Genomic DNA, 22,243 nt, shown 5'->3' on the forward strand with positions numbered 1-22,243 from the left:
TGATTCCTCCAGCTCCGTTTTTTTCCCTCAAGACTGCTGTGGCTATTCAGAGTCTTTTGCATCTCCATACAAATTTTAAGATTTTTTGTTCTAGTTCCGTAAAGAATGGAACTGGTAATTTGATAGGGATTGCATTGAATCTGTAGATTGCTTTGGGTAGTAGAGTCATTTTCACAATATTAATTCTTCCAATCCAAGAACATGGTATATCTCTCCATCTGTTGGTATAATCTTTAACTTCTTTCATCAGTGTCTTATAGTTTTCTGCATAAAGGTCTTTTGTATCCCTGGGTAGGTTTATTCCTAGATATTTTATTATTTTTGTTGTAATGGTAAATGGGAGTGTTTCCTTAATTTCTCTTTCAGATTTTTCATCATTAGTGTATAGGAATGCAAGAGATTTCTGTGCATTAATTTTGTATTCTGCAACTTTACCAAATTCATTGATTAGCTCTAGTAGTTTTCTGGTGGCATCTTTAGGATTCTCTATGTATAGTATCATGTCATCTGCAAAGAGTGACAGTTTTACTTCTTTTCCAATTTGTATTCCTTTTATTTCTTTTTCTTCTCTGATTGCTGTGGCTAAGACTTCCTAAACTATGTTGAATAATAGGGGTGAGAGTGGACATCCTTGTCTTGCTCCTGGTCTTAGAGGAATGCTTTCAGTTTTTCACCATTGAGAATGATGTTTGCTGTGGGTTTGTGGTATATGGCTTTTATTACGTTGAGGTAGGTTCACTCTATGCCCACTTTCTGGAGAGTTTTTATCATAAATGGTGTTGAACTTTGTCAAAATCTTTTTCTGCATCTATTGAGATGATCATATGGTTTTTCTTCTTCAATTTGTTAATATGGTGTATCACATTGTTTGATTTGCGTATGTTGAAGAATCCTTGCATCCCTGGGATAAATCCCACTTGATTATGGTTTTTGATCCTTTTAATGTGTTGTTGGATTCTGTTTACTAGTATTTTGTTGAGGATTTTTACATCTATATTCATCAGTGATATTGGTCTGTAATTTTCTTTTTTTGTAGTTTCTTTGTCTGGTTTGGGTATCAGGGTGATGGTGGCCTCATAGAATGAGTTTGCAAGTGTTCCTTCCTCTGCAATTTTTTGGAAGAGTTTGAGAAGGATGGGTGTTAGCTCTTCTCTAAATGTTTGATAGAATTCACCTGTGAAGCCATCTGGTACTGGACTTTTGTTTGTTGGAAGGTTTTTAACCACAGTTTCAATTTCATTACTTGTGATTGGTCTGTTCATATTTTCTATTTCTTCCTGCTTCAGGCTTGGAAGGTTATACCTTTCTAAGAATTTGTCCGTTTCTTCCAGGTTGTCCATTTTGTTGGCATAGAGTTGCTTGTAGTAGTCTCTTAAGATGCTTTGTATTTCTGTGGTGTCTGTTGTAACTTCTTCTTTTTCATTTCTAATTTTATTGATTTGAGTTCTCTCCCTCTTTTTCTTGATGAGTCTTCTAATAGTTTATCAATTTTGGTTATCTTCTCAAAGAATCAGGTTTTAGTTTTATTGAGCTTTGCTATTGTTTTCTTTGTTTCTATTTCATTTATTTCTGCTCTGATCTTTATGATTTCTTTCCCTCTGCTAACTTTGGGTTTTGTTTTTTCTTCTTTCTGTAGTTACTTTAGGTATAAGGTTAGGTTGTTTATTTGAGATTTTTCTTGTTTTTTGAGGTAGGCTTCTATAGCTATAAACTTCCCTCTTAGAACTGCTTTTGCTGCATCCCATAGGTTTTGGATCATCATGTTTTCATTGTCATTTGTCTCTAGATATTTTTTGGTTTCCTCTTTGATTTCTTCAGTGATCTCTTGGTTATTTAGTAACGTATTGTTTAGCCACCATGTGTTTTTTTAAATGTTTTTTTTTCCCTGTAATTCATTTCTAATCTCATAGCATTGTTGTCAGAAAAGATGCTTGATATGATTTCAATTTTCTTAAATTTACTGAGGCTTGATTTGTGACCCAAGATGTGATCTATCCTGGCGAATGTTCCATGAGTACTTGAGAAGAAAGTGTAATCTGCTGTTTTTGGATGGAATGTCCTATAAATATCAATGAAGTCTATCTGGTCTGTTGTGTCATTTAAAGCTTCTGTTTCCTTATTTATTTTCATTTTGGATGATCTGTCCGTTGGTGCAAGTGAGGTGTTAAACTCCCCCACTATTATTGTGTTCCTGTCGATTTCCTCTTTTAGAGCTGTTAGCAGTTGCCTTATGTATTGAGGTGCTCCTATGTTGGGTGCATATATATTTATAATTGTTATATCTTCTTCTTGGATTGATCCCTTCGTCATTATTTAGTGTCCTGCCTTGTATCTTGTAACATTCTTTATGTTAAAGTCTATTTTATCTGATATGAGTATTGCTACTCCAGCTTTCCTTTGATTTCCATTTGCATGGAATATATTTTTCTATCCCCTCACTTTCAGTCTGTATGTGTTGCTAGGTCTGAAGTGGGTCTCTTGTAGACAGCATATATATGGGTATTGTTTTTGTATCCATTCAGCAAGCCTGTGTCTTTTGGTTGGAGCATTTAATCCATTCATATTTAAGGTAATTAATGATATGTATGTTCCTATAACCATTTTCTTAATTATTTTGGGTTTGTTTTTGTAGGTCCTTATCTTCTCTTGTGTTTCCCACTTAGAGAAGTTCCTTTAGCATTTGTTGTAGAGCTGGTTTCATGGTGCTGAATTCTCTTAGCTTTTGCTTGTCTGTAAAGCTTTTGATTTCTCCATCGAACCTGAATGAGATCCTTGCCGGGTAGAGTAATCTTGATAGTAGGTTCTTCCATTTCATCACTTTAAGTATATCATGCCATTCCCTTCTCATTTGTAGAGTTTCTGCTGAGAAATAACCTGTTAACTTTATGTGAGTTCCCTTGTATGTTATTTGTCATTTTTCCCTTGCTGCTTTCAATAATTTTTCTTTGTCTTTAATTTTTGCCAATTTGATTACTATGTGTCTCGGTGTGTTTCTCCTTGGATTTATCCTGTTGGGATTCTATGTGCTTCCTGGACTTGGGTGGCTATTTCCTTTCCCATGTTAGGGAAATTTTCGACTCTAATCTATTCAAATATTTTCTCAGGTCCTTTCTCTCTCTCTTCTCCTTCTGGGACCCCTATAATACGAATGTTGTTTCATTTAATGTTGTCCCAGAGGTCTCTTAGGCTGTCTTCATTTCTTTTCATTCTTTATTCTTTATTGTGTTTCACAACAGTGAAACCCACCATTCTGTCTTCCAGATCACTTATCCATTCTGCCTCAGTTATTCTGCTATTGATTCCTTCTAGTGTAGTTTTCATTTCAGTTATTGTATTGTCCATCTCTGTTTGTTCTTTAATTCTTCTAGGTCTTTGTTAAACATTTCTTGCATTTTCTTGATCTTTGTCTCCATTCTTTTTCTGAAATCCTGGATCATCTTCACTATCATTATTCTGAATTCTTTTTCTGGAAGCTTGCCTATCTCCACTTCATTTAGTTGTTTTTCTGGGGTCTTGTCTTGTTCCTTCATCTGGTACATAGACCTCTGACTTTTCATCCTGTCTATCTTTCTGTGAATGTGGTTGTTGTTCCACAGGCTGCAGGATTGTAGTTCTTCTTGCTTCTGCTGTCTGCCCGCTGGTGGATGAGGCTATCTAAGAGGGTTGTGCAAGTTTCCTGATGGAAGGGACTGGTCTTTGACATTTTCTAGTTCTTTGACTACCTGGTAAGTTTCTTTACCTTTCTGGTCTCTGAAAGCTTTCTCATCTGAAAATAAGGATAGCAAAAGAAGATGATCTCCATAAACGCTTCAACTCTAACTTCTGATGATTTTATTCCTTCCTCTTGCTACTCCTTAGGGTGTAGCAAGGAGTTCCTCACCTCCAGTGGTGAATGGGAAGTCAGCTCACATGAGAGTTCTGGGTACATTTTACACACTCAATTTTATTCTAAATGTGGGCTTTCATGGATTGTGACCTACTGTGAAGCTGGAAAACCTTCATGTTCTCATTGCCACACCATCTCCAGATGTTGGTTGACATGTTGTGTGAAATTCCTTTTCCCTCTAGAGAATGCTCCATTTTTATTATAAAAATATTGCACAAAATTTGTTTAAGATGTAATATGTAAATATGATACTTTTAGCAACAGTCATTTTGGGGGTTTCATTCTCACTGGGAAATGAATTATTTACCTTAGGTATTTCTGAATACTAATCTGAATATTCTCTCTCTTTGTTACCAGTTCTCTGTTCTGCCTACCCATTCACCTACCTAAAACTCATACAGCTTAATCTTTTATTTAAGGTGTTACAAAGCAGCCTGAAATCACAAACCACTTGTAGAAGACTCAGACACTGTTTTTGTATGAGTGCCTCATTTATCTTTTTCTGTGAATATTTATGCATTGGTTGATATATACATTTCATACGGTTCTTCTTTTTTTTTTTAAACATGTTTATTGGAGTATAATTGCTTTACAATGGTGTGTTAGTTTCTGCTTTACAACAAAGTGAATTAGCTATACATATATGTATATCCCCATATCTTCTCCCTCTTGTGTCTCCCTCCCACCCTCCCTATCCCACCCTTCTAGGTGGACACAAAGCACCGAGCTGATCTCCCTGTGCTATGGGGCTGCTTCCCACTAGTTATCTATTTACATTTGGTAGTTCTTTTGATGGTGAGGGTCCAGCAGTCTCAAACCATTCCTTTGTAATTCTTTTACTATGGATTAAGCCACATAGTAGTATCTTTGAGAATAACCTCAATTAGACGGAGCCCTTAACACTTAGAGCCAATAATCCACTACCCAATATACATGAGCCAAGTTTACAAATGTTTTCGTATAATTTACTCATTCCTGAAACATATGTTGTGTATTTACTAAGCGCTTTGCACTGTTGATGGTCTGAGATTTAGACAACAAATAATACACTGGGTACCTGGGCACAGCACAAAAGGTATGGACACAGCAAAGTGATGGATGCTGCAGAGGAGTTATGTCAGTGTGCAGTGGGGGGCTAGAGGAAGGCAAGCCTGAGCCGTCTGAGCGAGCCGGAGAAGGCTTCACAAAGATTTACAAAGTTACCCTTGATCTGCATTTCAAAGAAAAAGTCAGCAAGTTTGGATGGGAGGTTGGGAGACTATTTCAGGCAAAGGGGGCAGCAGAGGCAAAGAAACAGAGACCCAGAACTGCATGTTAAACTGGAGAACTGCCTGTGTGTGGTTTGTGCTTATTGGTTAGTGAGTGGGTGATACACTGGAAGGTGAGACTGAATTAACATCACCCATTGATTTCTATTTGAAACTTATAAAATGTTCTCTTGCCTCTCCCTCTTCATGTATTTTGATAACTTGTCAAGGGTCAGTTCAGGTGTTTCTTAGAGAACTATTTTTCATGATCTTTGTTTCAGTGACTCATTGCTACTCTTTATTTATATGTTGGTGGTTTGACAGGTACATGGGCTCTTGCCTCAGCTAGACAGTGAGTTCCCCTGGGACATGTTTGTACTTAGCAGTCATATTGAAATGTTAATATTCAATATATAGAGGATGGAAGGAAGAAAAGAAGAGAAGAACAGAGGGAGGGAGGAAACAATGGAGAATTCTACCTACTGTACTTACTTAGGAGCGTCATATGAGAATGTATGTATGAAATGTTCTGTATGTATGAAATGTTCCATCCAGTTGGGTGGGTTTCCAGGTCCCTGAGGTTGAGTACACATACCTTGTTCTGCCTGACAGCCTAGGACTGATCTACTTGCAGACTTTTAGTGCTCTGATTCCTGAAAACAACATCACATGGCTCTGTGCAAAGTACAGTGCCCATGGGTTTATGGAGACATATATGCCAAAGTTGAAAGTCTAATTGAAAACTTAGCAGTCCTGTGTGGTGTCTTACAGTACTTTGCATTTTGAAAGAAACTCATAACATAGCTATATGGAGTTTGGTTGTCATGATTATTGTAAACTTCCATGAGTGTCTCATATTGTGTTATTCATATGAAGGTTATTTATACAGTCATTCTACCCACTATTCTTAAAAGCTGATATGATTTAAAGATACCACTGCATCTTTACGGTTCTCTTTCATTCTTGTATCTGCACTCAAAGCCAGATGCACTAGCATCTGTTTTCCTTTGTTAATGCTAAATCTCACTTCCAAAAGTCAGCTTTCTTTTGACTTTTTTCCTCAAATCATACTTTAGGGTTTCAAGAAAGCATGGAGGCCACCAAACCAATACTCAGTCTTTACAGCTGAGGAAACAACTCCAGAGAGCTTTAGAGATTTATACAAGTTCACATGTTAGTGAACTTGTGTTAGTGGAAGAATGCTAAGTCTTCTTGTTTATATGTCTTTTCAGATAAATCATATTATACTTGAAAGTAGAGTCATTTTAAAATTTTGGTTTAGTTCAGAAAGTTTGCATGAAGTATGAAGTTGCTGGATATAATAATTATTTATATTGTTACAATTTGTTTTATTTTATCTATAATAATTCATCAAATCATTATAAGCTTAAATACTTTACAAAGTAATTCCACATTAATAATTTTGTTGTGTCTTATTCATACTCATTTGAAGAACACAGGTAGATATAACTCTACTATTAATCTCATGTCCCAGATGATCACATTGAAGTTCAAGGGTTTATGGCCTTGCTCAATGTTACATAGCTAGTAAAACTAGGTGTCAATATGTAAATACAGATCTTCTGACTCCAAACTTACTCCAATCCACCAAAACTATTATTTAAATCAAAGTATTAATTGCCTACAGAAAGTAATCTTGAAGAAATAGGTTAGTCAGTTTTAAGTTATTTCTTTGTTTGGAAGCACAGGTGATAATTTTCATTCTCTTTAAAGCACTCGTTGATGCTGAAACTGGACACTTCCTGTGTCTGCTGAATTGGAATTTCATTATTTAATCTGAAGTATTAATTTGAAGTATTGTTAATCCTCAAGACATTAGATACAGTCATGTTTACACATAATTTTGTAAGCTTAGTTCAGAGTTAGATGTAACATAATTGTTTTTAGGTTCTCTGTGCTAATGCTTCTATCCATCAGAGCAGATAATCGAGGAGTCCTCTATATGTGTCATATGCATGGACTTCCTCAAATTATCAACATGGCACTTAGCTTTCTTATCTTGGAAATCTCTTAGTTCTTTTACAATATTGCAACAGTACAACTTCCAGAGGAAAATGTAATTTTGATCATTTTGTGTTTTTATTAAGAAATAATGATTATTATTAAATGTTGGTTCTATTTATATTGAGTTACTGTTAAAATGCCATATAGTGACTATTTAATTATATGCTACTTCCTCTTAAAAACACTTGAAAATAGGATCACATATGCTATAGATTAATAATATATAAGTACATATATATTACATATTACTTATATATTTCTTCAGCCACGGTTGAAGAAAAATCAACTGTGGTTGAAGAATGATGCATGATGCTTGAAAAAGAGAAGAAAGAAGGAAATTTTTCCCCAATTCAGCATTTTTTATTCTTCTACAATCATATTCTTTTCTAGATCAAGAAGATTCTTGGAATTTATATTATTGAATACTTTTTTTTAAGCTGAGGAAACTACTGATCTAAGTGTTTTGCCAAAAATCACGCAATCAATTGGTAGCAGCACCAAAACCAGAACATAGTTATTTTTCAACTATGTGCCAGAGTCCCCCCAGCCCCTGACTTCTTAATAACGTATTACTTAATAATTTAATTTCACTTGAACTTCTCCTTTGTAATCCCCAGAATAGCTTATATTACAAAAAAGAGGAAGTTCTGAAAGAATATATTTTTGATCAAATTTTAATTTTCCTTTTTTATATAGCATCTAGCAGTTTGCTCATCCAATGTGCATTGCAAATAACTATCATAAATATTGTAAACACCTGATTAAACTTTCTCTTTTATCACTCCATACAAAGACATAGGTGGGGGACCCATGCGAGCATCTCCTCACAACACGGTTAGATTATTGGCTAGTACAACTCTGAGCCCTTCTCCCCACTCCCAATCATTCCCAGCCACCATATCCTATACTTTTCCAATCCAGCTGACAAGACCATCTTCCTAGTCTTTTAAGTTCTCAGAACAAAATCCTCAGTGATTCATTTCAAGAAACATTAAATCTAAATTTCTCTAACAAGGTTCTACAAATCTAACCCTATTCTCTAGTATAGTGATGGAGAGGGAAGGTGTACATGAGGCAATTTTTTTCACTTCTTATTTTTAAAATAATTTTTATTGGAGTATAGTTGCTTTACACTGTATTAGTTTCTACTGTACAGTGAAGTGAATCAGCTGTACGTATACATATATCGCCTCTTTTTTGGATTTCCTTCCCATTTAGGTCACCACAGAACACTGAGTAGAGTTCCCTGAGCTATACAGTAGGTTCTCATTAGTTATCTATTTTATACATAGTATCAATAGTGTATATATGTGAATCCAAATCTCACTTCTTTTTAAAAGTTTTATTGAAATACATATAGTTGATTTACAATGTTGTGCTAGTTTCAGGTGTACAACAAAGTGGTTCAGCTGTATAGATAGATAGATAGATAGATAGATAGATAGATAGATAGATAGATAGATATAAAATATATATATTCTTTTTTTACATTCTCTTCCATTATAGGTTATTACAAAGTATTGAGTATAGTTCCCTATGCTATACAGTAGGTCCTTTTTGTTTATCTATTTTATATATAGTAATGTGTATATTTTAATCCAAAACTCCCAATTTATCCCTTCTTCCTCTCCTCTTTGGTAACCGCAAGTTTTTTCTATGTCTGAGTCTATTTCTGTTTTGAAAATAAGTTCATTTGTATCATTTTTTAATATTCCACATATAAGTGATATCATATGATATTTGTCTTTCTCTGTGTGACTTACTTCACTTAGTATGATAATCTCTAGGTCCATCCATGTTGCTGCAAATGGCATTATTTCATTCTTTTTTATGGCTGAGTAATATTCCACTGTATATATGTACCACATCTTCTTTATCTATTCCTCTGTCAATGGACAGAGGTTGCTTCCATGTGTGTGAGGCAATTTTTAAAATTTTAAGCTGTGGAGGAGTAAGAACTGCTTGTGTGTAAGGGGGGTTGATCTTAATATTGAAGTCAGAGGCATAATCCATGAGGACAAAGGGCAATCAGAAGAGACAGAGGCAAGAAGCAGTCTTTTCCTCAGAGAAGAAGCTTGAGCTGTCAGAACACTCCTCTTGGAGGAAAAAAGCACAGGTGAAGGCTCCCAAGAGCTCTTTTCCCTATAGTGACCAGGCTACCTGGCAGTTCCTGAGGACTGGGACCCTGACACCTCAGTCACATGCAGTTGCCCCTAGTAAAATGCACACTTTACCTTCCTTTTTAATCTCCAGAGTTTTCCTGAACAAGTTTCACTGAATTTTTGATCAGTAACAGTTTTAGGCTGTTTGAAAATTCTCTCTTGATCTGCATACTTCTTAATGCAACATTAAGTAGAAGGCACTCCAGTTCAATCTTCTACCGTGAGACCAAACATACCTTTTTAAGGTACTTGTTGGGATAGTTCTTTGAACAAGTCAAAAAAGAAGGATGCTCTCTGAGGTTATGAAGACAATGCAAGTGTGGCAGGGACAGACTTGTCAGAATGGACACGCCGTGGCATTCTGAACTAAACTCAAGGCGATCTCTATTCAAAGGCACTTTAAGAATTATGCATGACAATCAATTGTAATGTAAAAGGAATCTCTTAACACTTCTGTTAATAACAATTATCTAAAATTAAAATAAAACACGATTTAGGTTTATTCATATTTATATTAACACAAATGTATATGTTAATATCACATATGTATAATATGTACTTCCATTGTATGAGCACATATGGATGAATGTATATATTCAGTGAATATGCATATTGTTCATATATTGGAAATACACTCGCCAAACTTTCCACTGATGGGTTGAAGCATTAAGGAAGTTTGAAAACTGCTGCTCTAATCCTTCTCCTCACCTGCTTATGAAACCTTAGGAGCTATTCACCTCAGTATTTTGCAAGGACACAAGTAGATTAGAGAAGAATTTTTTTATCCCCCCAGAATAGCTATAAATTTAGTTGTAAAGACAATGTGGGTTTGCTGTAATCAATGAAACTGAGGGAGCAAAGAGAGGATACTAAAATGTCTTGCTTTTGTCCTAGAATATTGTCAATAGACAACAACAATTTTTTAAAAAGGGAAAAGTGAGGCCCAGAGAGGTTTATTAAATTGCTTAAGATAACAGATCTTATTACAAGCAAAGTCAGCATTTGAATTCAGGACTATTTGTCATTAAATCTTGCCTCTTGCTATGAGAACTTGCTGCATTTGTTCTTTTCTTTATATTATTCTCAGGACATCATGGCCTTTTTTTCCATCCTTTCCTTTATCCAAATTCTCCTTATCCTTCAAGACTCAGCCCCCATTCTCTATGAGGCTTTTACTGATGATTCCAGTGCTTATTAATCAATCTCTATTCCAAACTCCTGGTGTGAGCTTCATTTACTGAGGGTTTACTCTGTGTCAGATATACAGACATTTAAAAGCATCTCCTCACACATCATTATGAGTCATTGTGTTAGGCAGAATAATGGCTCTCAAAAATGTCCCCACCCTAATCCCTGGAACCTATGAATATGTTACATGGCAAAGAAATTTTGCAAATTAAGGTGATGGACCTTAAAAAAGAGGGGTTATCCTGAATTATTTGGCTGGGCCCAGTCTAATCACATGAGCCCTTAAAAGTGGAAAAAGAAGACACTAAAGGCAATCAGAGATGTGACAGAAGAAGATGCAGGAGAGATCCACAGCATGAAAGGGATTGACCCACTGTTAGTATCTTTGAAGACAGAGTAAGGGGGGGCCACACTCCAAGGAATATATCTGGTGTCTAGAACCAGGGAGCAGCCCTCAAATGACAGCAAAGGAAAGAAGACCCTAGTCCTACAACTGTAAGAATCTGAATTCTGCCCATATCCTGAATGAACAGGAATGGATTGTCCCTTAGAGTTTTTAGAAAGTAATGCAGGCTTGTGGACACTTTAATTTCCACCTGGTGGAGTCCGGAGCCCAGAATCCAGCCAAATCCACCCGGGCTTTTGACCTACATAACTGTGAGATAATAAATGTGTGTTGTTTTACATTACTAAATTTGTATAATTTGTTACAGCAGCAGAAAACTAATACAGTTGTTACCTACAATTTCCAAGTAAAAATTTGACCATAGAAGAGTTATGCTCACACAACTCCCAAGTGTCTGAACTGACACTTGAGTGTCAGTTTGAGTCATCAAATATACTCTACTTCCTCTTGAATAGGCATGTTACACAGTCTCTTCTACTCTCTACTCAAGGGAGAGAACCATATCTTAAATATTTTATGCATCTATCTTCTCTATATTACCTGCTATAGTCTTGGACACACAGACATCCTAGAGGGTGGACATTTGATGAGCTTTCCAGATGCCCCATCAGTGAAGGACTCAATACCCTGACAGCTGAGGGGGCTGTCAGTCATGACCGTCAATCACAAGCCCCTTCAGAGATCATCCCAGCTATGGCGCCACCTTGCCCAAACACACACTCTTTGCGGGGTGGCCCACATGAAATCTCTAGTACATATCAGGGCATAAAGATCTGGCTGTGTTGACCCAAGTTGGGACAATGCTGAAGGATCCTTATAACTACAGAGCTCCCCTTGGGGTCAGCTGAGACTGTTGTTAAGTTTACTTTGCATATCCATTTTTCCCTACCCCTTCCTGTTTCCATCTCCTTCCTTCCACAGGCCCATAGGTGTGGATTCCAAGGGTACTTTTTACTAAACATTTTGCAAGTTAATCTGCTTCTCAGAATCTGCTTCCCAGGGAAACTAACCTGTGACATCTAACCTTTGGTTGGTTAGCATATCTAAATGTTAAAGTTTATTTTACCTATTAATTTAGGTAAAATATTAGCTCCTTGCCACAAATTTTCAAAGTGTGCAGAAGGCTTATTGGAATTGTTCTTGTAACTTTTATCCCTCATTTGATGAATTTGAGGGCTGCAGATGGCAAATTTTATAAATAGCCTCACTTTGGTTAGTGTTTTAATATGCACATGTAATATAATAAAGTAGGGTGCAATATAAGAAATGAGGCAGTATTCTTACACGAGGCATGCATCAGGCACTAGAGGGATAGAGGTCCATTAGCATGCTTAAACAAAAGCCACAAATTTCATGATGAGCTGGGAGAATTATATAGAAAGTTGATGAATACCTACCCTATTTTCCTCCCTGCCTCTGCAGCCTTGCTGCCATGTTCCTGGCCTGTGAGTTGATTTAATTGGGAGTGTTAAAACAAAAAGAGGTTCTTCAGCTGTGACTTTTTTCTTTCTTTTAAAAATCATCAAAGCCATCTTCCTGGTACCCATGATGAGTTCTCTCACCTCCTGGCCTTTGTACTTGTTCTATGATCGCTGTACCTCCTGCCTTCCAGGAATTTACTGGCCACAAGGTAGCCTTCTGCTGTTTTCCAGTAACCTTATGTGCTCTTAAAATTTGTGGTCCAGGAGTAAAACTCTCTTAAGTGTCATAGCTTGAGATAACTGCTTCTTTTATTCTCTTTGTTGTAATCTTTTTTTCTCCCTCTACCATTTTTTAAGAGTCCTCTTTAAATTCCCTTGGGAACATTTCTTCTCACCATCTCTTCAAGGGCCTCTCTTTCCTATAGTACAACTTTATTAGATATTTTATATAAGTTTTCCCCTGGATTATTGCAGGTCAGCATTAGATTTTTATTACATTCAGTTTCTATTGGTATTCATTTCATCTACTTTTACCAGTGTTTTATGCCACAAAAAATAGAACTACTAAGCATAGTGATCTTTTTAACTCTAAGAACTCCAGGGTAGCATTGGAATAGGTGATAGGTTTAGAGTCAGTGAAGAACTTTTAACAACATATATGTCTTTGATGCCATGGTGAGTACTTGTCCCGTTGTACAATAAAGATGGAGAATCCTCAGACCTCAAGTCAAAGTCCACATTTATATCCTAACTCTCAGCTCCATAGGATGCATACAGACATCCTTGCCCTTTGAACACAGTGCTTCCCATAATAATTGCTTTGCAGTGAATGCACGTTTCCTGGGGAATTGAGGTTGCTTGCTAGCTAGTCTTCTAACGACTTCTACAATAGGTACATCTTCATGGGCAAAGTTGTTGCCTTTTGTTTCCAGTGTCAAAGCACAGGCAGAACTGTAAGTCATCAAGATAGCATCCTAAAAGCACCTCTGTTTCTTCCTGTTGGCATCATATCCCAGCAGACTAAATTTTATCTGTTGTTTCATCTTATACTTGGCAAATCCATTCTGCAGAAGATATATGTCAACAGGAGCCAAACACAAGCGATCAGACTCAGACGTATCATATTCTTAATTCCACTTCACCCCTCGATACAGCCATTTTGGCCAGATTTACACTGTGATGAATGTCTGCTTGTGTTCTGTTTGTTCTCCATTGTCTCAATTATCTACAACTTTAAGATCCATTAAATTATCTTTTGCTTATTTCTCCTGTTCACCTGTATGCAGCCTATGTTTCACTCATTTCCTGATAACATCTTTACAAATATTTTACTTCAAATTGCCATGGATAAATTTGGTCGGTGGCCTTATTGCTTCTATCAAATTCTCTTCCCACTCTTCATGTTCCAGCTCCCTTTCCATGGATAAATTGAATCCAACAGGCATGAGGTACTGAGTGCAGGTGCTGCTGACATGCTGGAATCCTGAAGGCACCAAGCTGGCACCCAGTATATTCTTCAAAGCCAATGACCTGAAGTTGAGCTGTATTTCTCATGGGGGAGTGGGGAGTGTCATACCTCTCTCTTAATTTTAGTATGACCATTCCACATGACCATAAAATATTTATGTTTGTTTCTCAATAATTTACAAAGTTTATAGTGAAATAGCTCTTTTAGTGTTTACTTATACCACGTATTAGCAAAGATATGAGTCCATAGGACATTGAACAAGAGACGAATCTGAGAGTGAAACTAATCTAAGTGTAGCTAGCTAACGCTCAAAATGTTTCTGGATGGAGTTCAATTCGGATTAATAGTCGGCAAAAACCTGTTTGCTTAGGTCTCTCCTTTATGGTAAGCTCAGTCTAGCCCCACTCCTAAGGGAAACTAGCTGAAATTCATGAATTGATAGGTAGGGCTAGAGCATGGAGGAGATCTGGATGGAAAGTGATCTTGGAGGAAGTCATAGGGGCCTGAGAAGAAGGACAGATAGAGGGGTGGTATGAGGAGAGATCCAGAATCATCATCAAGAGACTTCCAAGTACATTTCAGTCACCAGTGCTCACAGCTCCATGGATGCCAGAGAAAGCTTGTAGCCCTACGCTTGTGACCATTTGCAGAGGTACTGCACATAACCTATGTGAGGTTCCGTGTTAGCTGATCTCAGAACTCTTAGACAGGGTAGCCCATCATCACCTACTTGCTCCATGTCTGAGAACCTTCCAGGAGAGGTGCTGATCAGCCAGAAGATTTGTTGAGTACACCTGAGCTACCTGTGCTGTGGCTATTCCTCTCTTAACTGCCCAGGACACTCCTAAGCCCTGGAAACAGAGCATGATGTCCTTGAACAGTAGCGGTTTGGAAAGGAATTCCCATTCCACCCTCAGCACTAGCATGTGGAAAGAGCAAGACTGTAATTAAAATGAAGTCCCTTACACAAATATTATTTACAAATTCTAACTCCTCCTGAAGCAACTAGGAGCATTACGTTTGCTTTGAATTTTGAAAGATTAAGATTTATTCTCACCAGTGTGCATCATGTTCTATTTGAACTGACAATTTTAGCGTTGGCTTTAATCTTGTTTGAATCTGAAGTGGGGTTTCTTTCAACCTTACCCTCACTGAAAGGAGAAAAATACGACCATAAAAGCAAGTGTAGCACCTTTGTGTTTATCTGATTACCATGTCAATGTACAAGAAATCAAAGAGTGTGGCAAATCAAATACAGCATAAGGCAAATTAAGTTTTTATTAAAATTTGATTTCTTGGCAATAGTTGTTTCTCCCTGGAGAGTTACAATCTGCCATTTAAGACTTAACCTAATGCTTTTATAAATCTTCTCTTCCTTCTTTCCTTCTTTAGTTATTTTCCTTTTTTCTTTTACTTTCTTCCTTCCTTCCTTCCTTCCCTCCGTCTCTCTCTCCCTCCTTCCTTCCTCCCTTTCTTCCTTCTTTCCTTCCTTCCCTTTCTTTCTTTCTTTCTTCCAAATATGACTGCTTGCTGGACAATGCAAGTGACACCCTTTAGCCTAACTATGGTCATTACTATAGTTCTTGAGCCTAACTATGGTCATTAGTCTTGTTAGCCTGAAATGCAGAAAACTTAAATGAAAATATTTACTTATTTTCAATATCCTCAAGAAGCCCCCTCTGTTAATTCACTTATTGTACAAACATTGAATTTGTACCTACTTTGCATCACACTTGCAAAAGGTGCTGAGGATACACAGTGATTAGGGCATAGACTATGGTATCAAACAGCCCATAGTCTGTTGGGAGCTAGGAACATGGACAATAAAAGGCTATGTCTGTGCAGTCCTAAGAGGATGGCTTTGTTGGGTTTGTAGTAGTTACTAAATAAATGTTTATTACATGGATGTTACTGAAAGATTTGGTTGCTACCATTTATCACCATCAGCCGTCCCAACTCTTTGAATGTGAGTATGCCCAGTTCACTTTCAGATTGTTTTAGTGGTGAAATTTTCCTTTGCCCTGTCAGTACCATCTCCCACATGGGACTCTCTGACCTTATTTGCTCCTCTTAGTAAATGTCTCAGTATGAGAGCATTGGTCGAAGCAAATAGGAAAATGCTGTCTTTTCTTTATTTGTCCCTTTTAAACTTACTGACTTCTGATTTGAGGTTTTATTCGAGTATGTAGATAATTGAAAGTTTAGAAAATTAGTTTATCTCTTTTTTGATGTAGATCTGTTGGTTTTTAACTTTAAAAAGTTGGTAACATTTAGGCTAATATATTAGTCTTCAATCAAAAAAGGCAAAAGAAAGGAAAATTAAGTCAATTTTTATTCTTTTCAGAGTGCATTCACACATGTAAGCTAGGGTATTCTCAACAACCCCCATGGCACTGTGGACCGGAAAGAGCCTGGAAAAAGGGAAAAAGCACTGGGCCAGGTCTTGTCTCAGCTCTGTCTTTAATTGGCTCTGAGAGCAAAAATTGTTATATGTAGAATATAGCAGACCTACTTCCATTCACCAAATTACATCTATTTGTGCAACCTTAGCCAAGTTACTAAATTTCTGTGTGAACTGGTTTCCTCTTATGTAAAATAGGGATACTATTACCACCATCAAACATTTTCTGGGAAAATACTCTTATTTAAAATATATAAAGTATTTAGACTAATGCCTGACACATATAGCTATTGCCATGTTAATCATTATTATTTCCTTTCTATTAAGGTAGATGGGGAATCTGGAATTAGAGAAAATTACCTTCATTTTCCATAGCCTTTCACATGCAGGCGTGTTGCACCTTGTTTCCAAGGTGCTAACTTTGGGACAGAGTTTAGTGCACAGCGTTTTAGTATGAAGTGCCCTTATGATCAAGACCTGTGGAAAGAAAGGAGAGAAAGCAGGACTGGGCAGGAGTCAAACTGCAATGCAGACCTGGTAAGGTCCCTGACAAATTCTACAGGTAGCTCCAGAGTTTAAATGGCCTATCAAAATGCTTCCCTTTGGGACACAACAATTGTGCCATTACAACCTCCCAAAAATGACTGTGCTAGGGGGAGTCTTTGATCTGTGGACTCCCCAAAGGGGCTGACTTCTTCTACCCACTTTGTAGAAGTCTGTCTACAGACAGCACTCCCAGAAATGAGGGCACACATCCTTCCTTGAAGGAGGCCTGGATGATTCATCTCTGTGTCCATCACATGTACTAACAGTGTCCTACCAGAGAGGCAATGCAGGGTAGAGACAACGGCATTGACTCTGGTGCCAGATTTAGAAACTTACTATATGCCAGTTACTTAATTTTTCTGTGTCTCTCTCCCTTAGCTGAAAAATGTAGATGATAAAACCTATCTGATAGGCTGTTGTGATAATAAATGAATATTTATAATTATACCTAACAGTCTATTCAATATGTTAGCTGCATTCTGCAGAAATGCATTCTGCATTTCAACATTCTGCATTTTCCCAAACCAGACAAATTTTGTCCTGTTTTAAAATCAATTAAAAACACCTATTCTAATTTTTGTTTAGAAAATGGAGTTACCGTAGCTTCTCTGTATATTTGCTTTAAATTTTGTTCTTATATTTTACACTAAGCCCATTTACTTTCTCTACAGCCAGTTGGAAGCCTGAGATCTTTTCCTTGGACTGCTACAGTATCTCACATTTGGATCTTACAGCTACAGTATCTCACATTTACTCTGTAGCATAACATGTAAGATATGACAGCTCCACACTAAGCCAATCTTTTGCATATTTTCTTATATTTCAAAAAAGTCACCATTTCCTAGCTTTAATATTATCTGTATAGATCATTAATATAAGGGTGGAAAAGGATATGTATATTCAGCATTTCTCCCAAAATCCAGTCCCTTAGTAACTCAGCCATTGGTTTTCTAGAATGTGTGTCACCCAGATGTGTGACACTACACTTCAGCTCTGTTTCAGTAGACTCCAGATGCAGACATGCCTTAAAAACTGTTATAGAGTCCAAGCTTATACTACTCACCACACGGCAGGCCAATAATTCAAGAGGCGAGGTGTTGCGGCAAGGAATAGCAACTTTATTCAGAAAGCTGTCAGACCAAGAAGATGGCAGACTAGTGTCCCAAAGAACCCTTTTACCCAGGTTAGAATTCAGACTTCTTTCATACTAAAAGGAAAGGGGATGTGGCTGGTTGTTGCAAACTTCTTGGTGCTGGCCAGACCCTGGAGGGGTTAAGGTAATCCTTTGTTCTGGAATCTGTCCATACGGGTCTGGTCACCATGTTCCTGCAAACCTCCAACAAGGCAAATGTTATTTTCTGTTCTGCAACTTTTTACCTCTATATGAATGCAAAGTGATAACATCTTGTTACAAAACCAACAGTTGTAAATCAATCTTTTCAGAGAGTAGTGTGAGACAATATGATCACAGTTTGGACTTTGTTTTAAAAAAAATCCAGGGAAATTTACTCTAGGTTTATAAAATAAATATCCATGAGTTTATACTGATGCATATAAATGATTGAATAAGTAAACAAAGGGAGGGCATAGACTAATCTCTCATGCAGAAGAATTCCAAATAATTTATGTAGCTATTCCACTCTCAAGGAGGTGAAGCAAAACTCCCTATTCCTTAAGTACTGGGTGGGCATAGTAATATTTTTTCAAAAAGTACCATATGGAAATGAGGAAAAAGAGGAACTTTACAAAGGAAAAATCTGACAAATGCTACTTTGGCCAGGTGATCAAGGTTAACATCAATAGTGATTAGTCATGTTTATAGTATGTATCCTTGATGTGATGTGATAAAAATGGCACTTCACTTCTATGATCTTCATCTCTAAAACCCATATAAGTCTACTGATTATGATGAAAACATCAGTGAAACCTCAGTAGAGGTACATTATACAAAATACCTGACCAATATTCCTCAAAATAGTCAAAGTCATCAAAAAAAAAAAAAAGTCTGAGAAACTATCACAACCTAGAAGATCCTAAGGAGACATAATGGCTAAATGCTATATGACTTCCTGGATAAGGTCTTGGAACAGAATATGAATACTGGGTAAAATCTAAGGAAATCTGAATAAAGTATGGGCTTTAGTTAATAATAATGTAATACAGCTTCCATAGTTATGACAAATGTACCATATGAATATATGATGTTAACAATAGTGGAAACTGGATGTGGGTGTGTTGAACTCTGTACCACCTTCACAACTTTTCTATAAATCTAAAAATATTCTAAGATAGGAAGTTTAATAAAAAAATAAGTTGAAGCCCTCCAAAACATTTGTTTACAAGAGCATTCTCTCATCTGTCCTTTTGTTCTTACCAGTCCTTACAATTCCCCCTACCATGCTCCTTACTTATGGTTAATGAGCACATTTCCTTTCCCATTGATCTTGGCCTTGGGCCCATGACTTGACTTGGCTAATGGAAATGAGCAGAACGTACATTCATGGTGTGGCTCAGTGCCGCTAACTCTGCGCTTCCACCATTAAAGCAGTCAGTCCCAGATAGTGGTTCCTCCATTCACATGCCTTCTAGAATGAGAAAACAGGTGGAGCTAAACTGGGCTGAGCCCAGCCAAGCTGCATGTCATTCATGAGAGCTGCAGCCATACCATAGTCTTCAGGTAACCTAAGAAATAAATGTTTGTTGTCATAAACCACTGAGCTAATGGGAATATTAGCTACTACAACAAAAATAGGTTAGTATACTTGCAGATATCTTTCAAATAACATTCAGTTCTTGTACTGTGTCCTTCACGAAGCCTTCCTTAATTGTCTCCATGATTCATCTATGATTTACAGATTTAGCAAATAAAAAGAAGACTTAATGCACTTCAAAAATGTGTATAGACTAACTTGATTATAATCTCCTTAAAGCAAGTCTCAATCTTATTCATACATTCATAGATTGAGCAATATATATTGGACCCCCAATGTCCCAGGCACTTTATTAGGCTTTGGAGATATAATGGTATATGAATATAAATAGGAGCCCTACACTCTTCAAGCTTTTAAGCTACCAGAGGGGACAGAAGTTAAATAAATAATCACAATAATAAATGCAAAACTGCAGTTCTAACCAGTGCTATTTAAAGATACCAGTACATGTTCTTCTGAGGATCTATATATGGGAGATTTGAACAAGTCTTAATTCCAAGGCAAGGAAAGTTTTCCTTGACAGTGAGTTAAGAGGTAGAATGGTTGGGAAGAATAGCCAAGCCTCTAAACAACCCATGTATAGAAGTAGCCAGTGTGGCTGGAGAAGAAAGAGGGAAGTTGGTGTGAAATGAGATTGGAGAGGTAGATAGGAGACAAACATAGCATCTCTACCTCTAACACTAACCCCAGTGTCACACACTTAGTATGTGCTCAACATATAATGATGATCATATATGGCTTGATTCAGGCTAGCTAAACTTTTCTTTTTAATTGAAATATAGTTGACATATTAGTTTCAGGTGTACAACATAATGATTTGACATTTATATACATTGCAAAATGGTCACCACAATAAGTCTAGTTACTATAAAGCTAGTTAAACTTTTTAACAGACATACTGAATGCCTGTGGCCAGATGATGGAAGTGCAAATGTGAGTAAGGACTGGCCCTTATCTACAAGGAGCTCATATGCTAGAGGCTATAATAATCCAGTATCCATCAGCTATAGTTGAGTTCTATGTGACAAAAAAAGCCAGAGCCAACTGACTTATTGCTTTATTGACTTATAAAATCAAAACAAATGTTCAACAACTAAGCTACAGGAAGGACAGGAATATAGCTAGTCTTCGAAAAACCTGGAGCTAGAGACTCAAATGCTTCCAGGATTTTTTGTGTCCTTTGTTCTTTCACTTTAGACTAACTTTTTCCACTTTAGGATATAGTGCTGTCTTCAGTTTGTTAGTTCTACATTTCCTGACTTCAGACATAGAAAGAGATATTCTAAAACTCTTTTTGGTTGAGCTTGGCCCAGTGACTCATCCTTGGACCAATCAATCAGGATTTGGGTAACAAAATCATGTAAAATCAAGGTCATTAAAACCATGTGAAAGGAAGAAATCCTGACACACAGGGCAACACAGATGAATCTCAAAAATCTTATGGTAAGTGAAAGGAGCTAGGCACAAAAAAACCCCCTGTATATTATATGATTTCCCTTATATGAAAGTCTGGGAAAGGCAAAACTGTAGTGAGGAAGAAAGATAAATGGTTGCCAGATATGGGAGGAGGAGACTGAATACCAAGAAACTGAAGGAAATGTTGGGGTGATGGAAATATTTAATATTATGATTTTGGTGGCAGTTACACCAATAGCTCTAGCACAACTATTTATATTCTTAAAATTGGTAAATTTTACTGTACATTAATGATATCACAATAAAGCTAATTTTTAAAAAAGTAATAAGAACATGTGGATGGGTGACAAGCAGTTCCAAGAGAGAAGATGTTGGACAGAAAATACCAACAATATCCACCAAAAATACAGTTTGGTAAGTGGTATGCCAATAATGAAACAAAGAGCTATGATGGGGGCATTGAGGGAGTGTATTAATTTATATACAAGTGAAGAGGTCTCAAATGTTTGCTTTATCTGTGATTAAGAACAAGAGTAGAAGGAAGTTGTTCCCATGAAGATTCCTAGATATTTGAAGATCTACAAAGTAGGCATTTCAAATAATGTAATTAGTTTTTTAAAATGTGTGTACGAATGAAGAGATTAGTGGTAGGATGGGAATAAAACACAGACCTACTAGAGCATGGACTTGAGGATATGGGGAGGGGGAAGGGTAAGCTGTGACGATGTGAGAGAGTGGCAGGGACATATACACACTACCAAATGTAAATTAGACAGCTAGTGGGAAGCTGCAGCATAGCACAGGGAGTTCACCTCTGTGCTTTGTGACCACCTAGAGGGGTGGGATAGGGAGGGTGGGAGGGAGGGTGACAAAAGAGGGAAGAGTTATGGGAACATATGTATATGTATAACTGATTCACTTTGTTGTAAAGGAGAAACTAACACACTATTGTAAAACAGTTATACTCAAATAAAGATGTTAAAAAAAAAATGTGTGTACAGGGAAGGACATGGTGGGGGTATGGAAACTGAAATGGCTTGGAGAGCCAGAAGGGAAGAAGGTAGAATGAATTGAGTAAGAGAATTTCTATCCTATGAAGAGGAAGAAAGACTAAACATTCTCAGACAAGAAGGAATGAAGAAACCTGTTCCTTTCTATAAAAGAAGACCAGAAAATGAGAAGGCAGAGTTGTGTAAAAGACTCCAAAGCTACAAAGTAGGTTTTTTTCTTCCAGGTTTATTAAGATATAATTGACATACAGCACTGTATAAATTTAAGGTATACAGCATAATATTTGACTCACATACATCATGAAATCATTACCACAGTAAGTTTAGTGAATACCCATCATTTCATAGAGATACAA

This window comes from Kogia breviceps, chromosome 7 (assembly GCF_026419965.1).
Source record: "Kogia breviceps isolate mKogBre1 chromosome 7, mKogBre1 haplotype 1, whole genome shotgun sequence".
NCBI lineage: Eukaryota > Metazoa > Chordata > Mammalia > Artiodactyla > Physeteridae > Kogia > Kogia breviceps.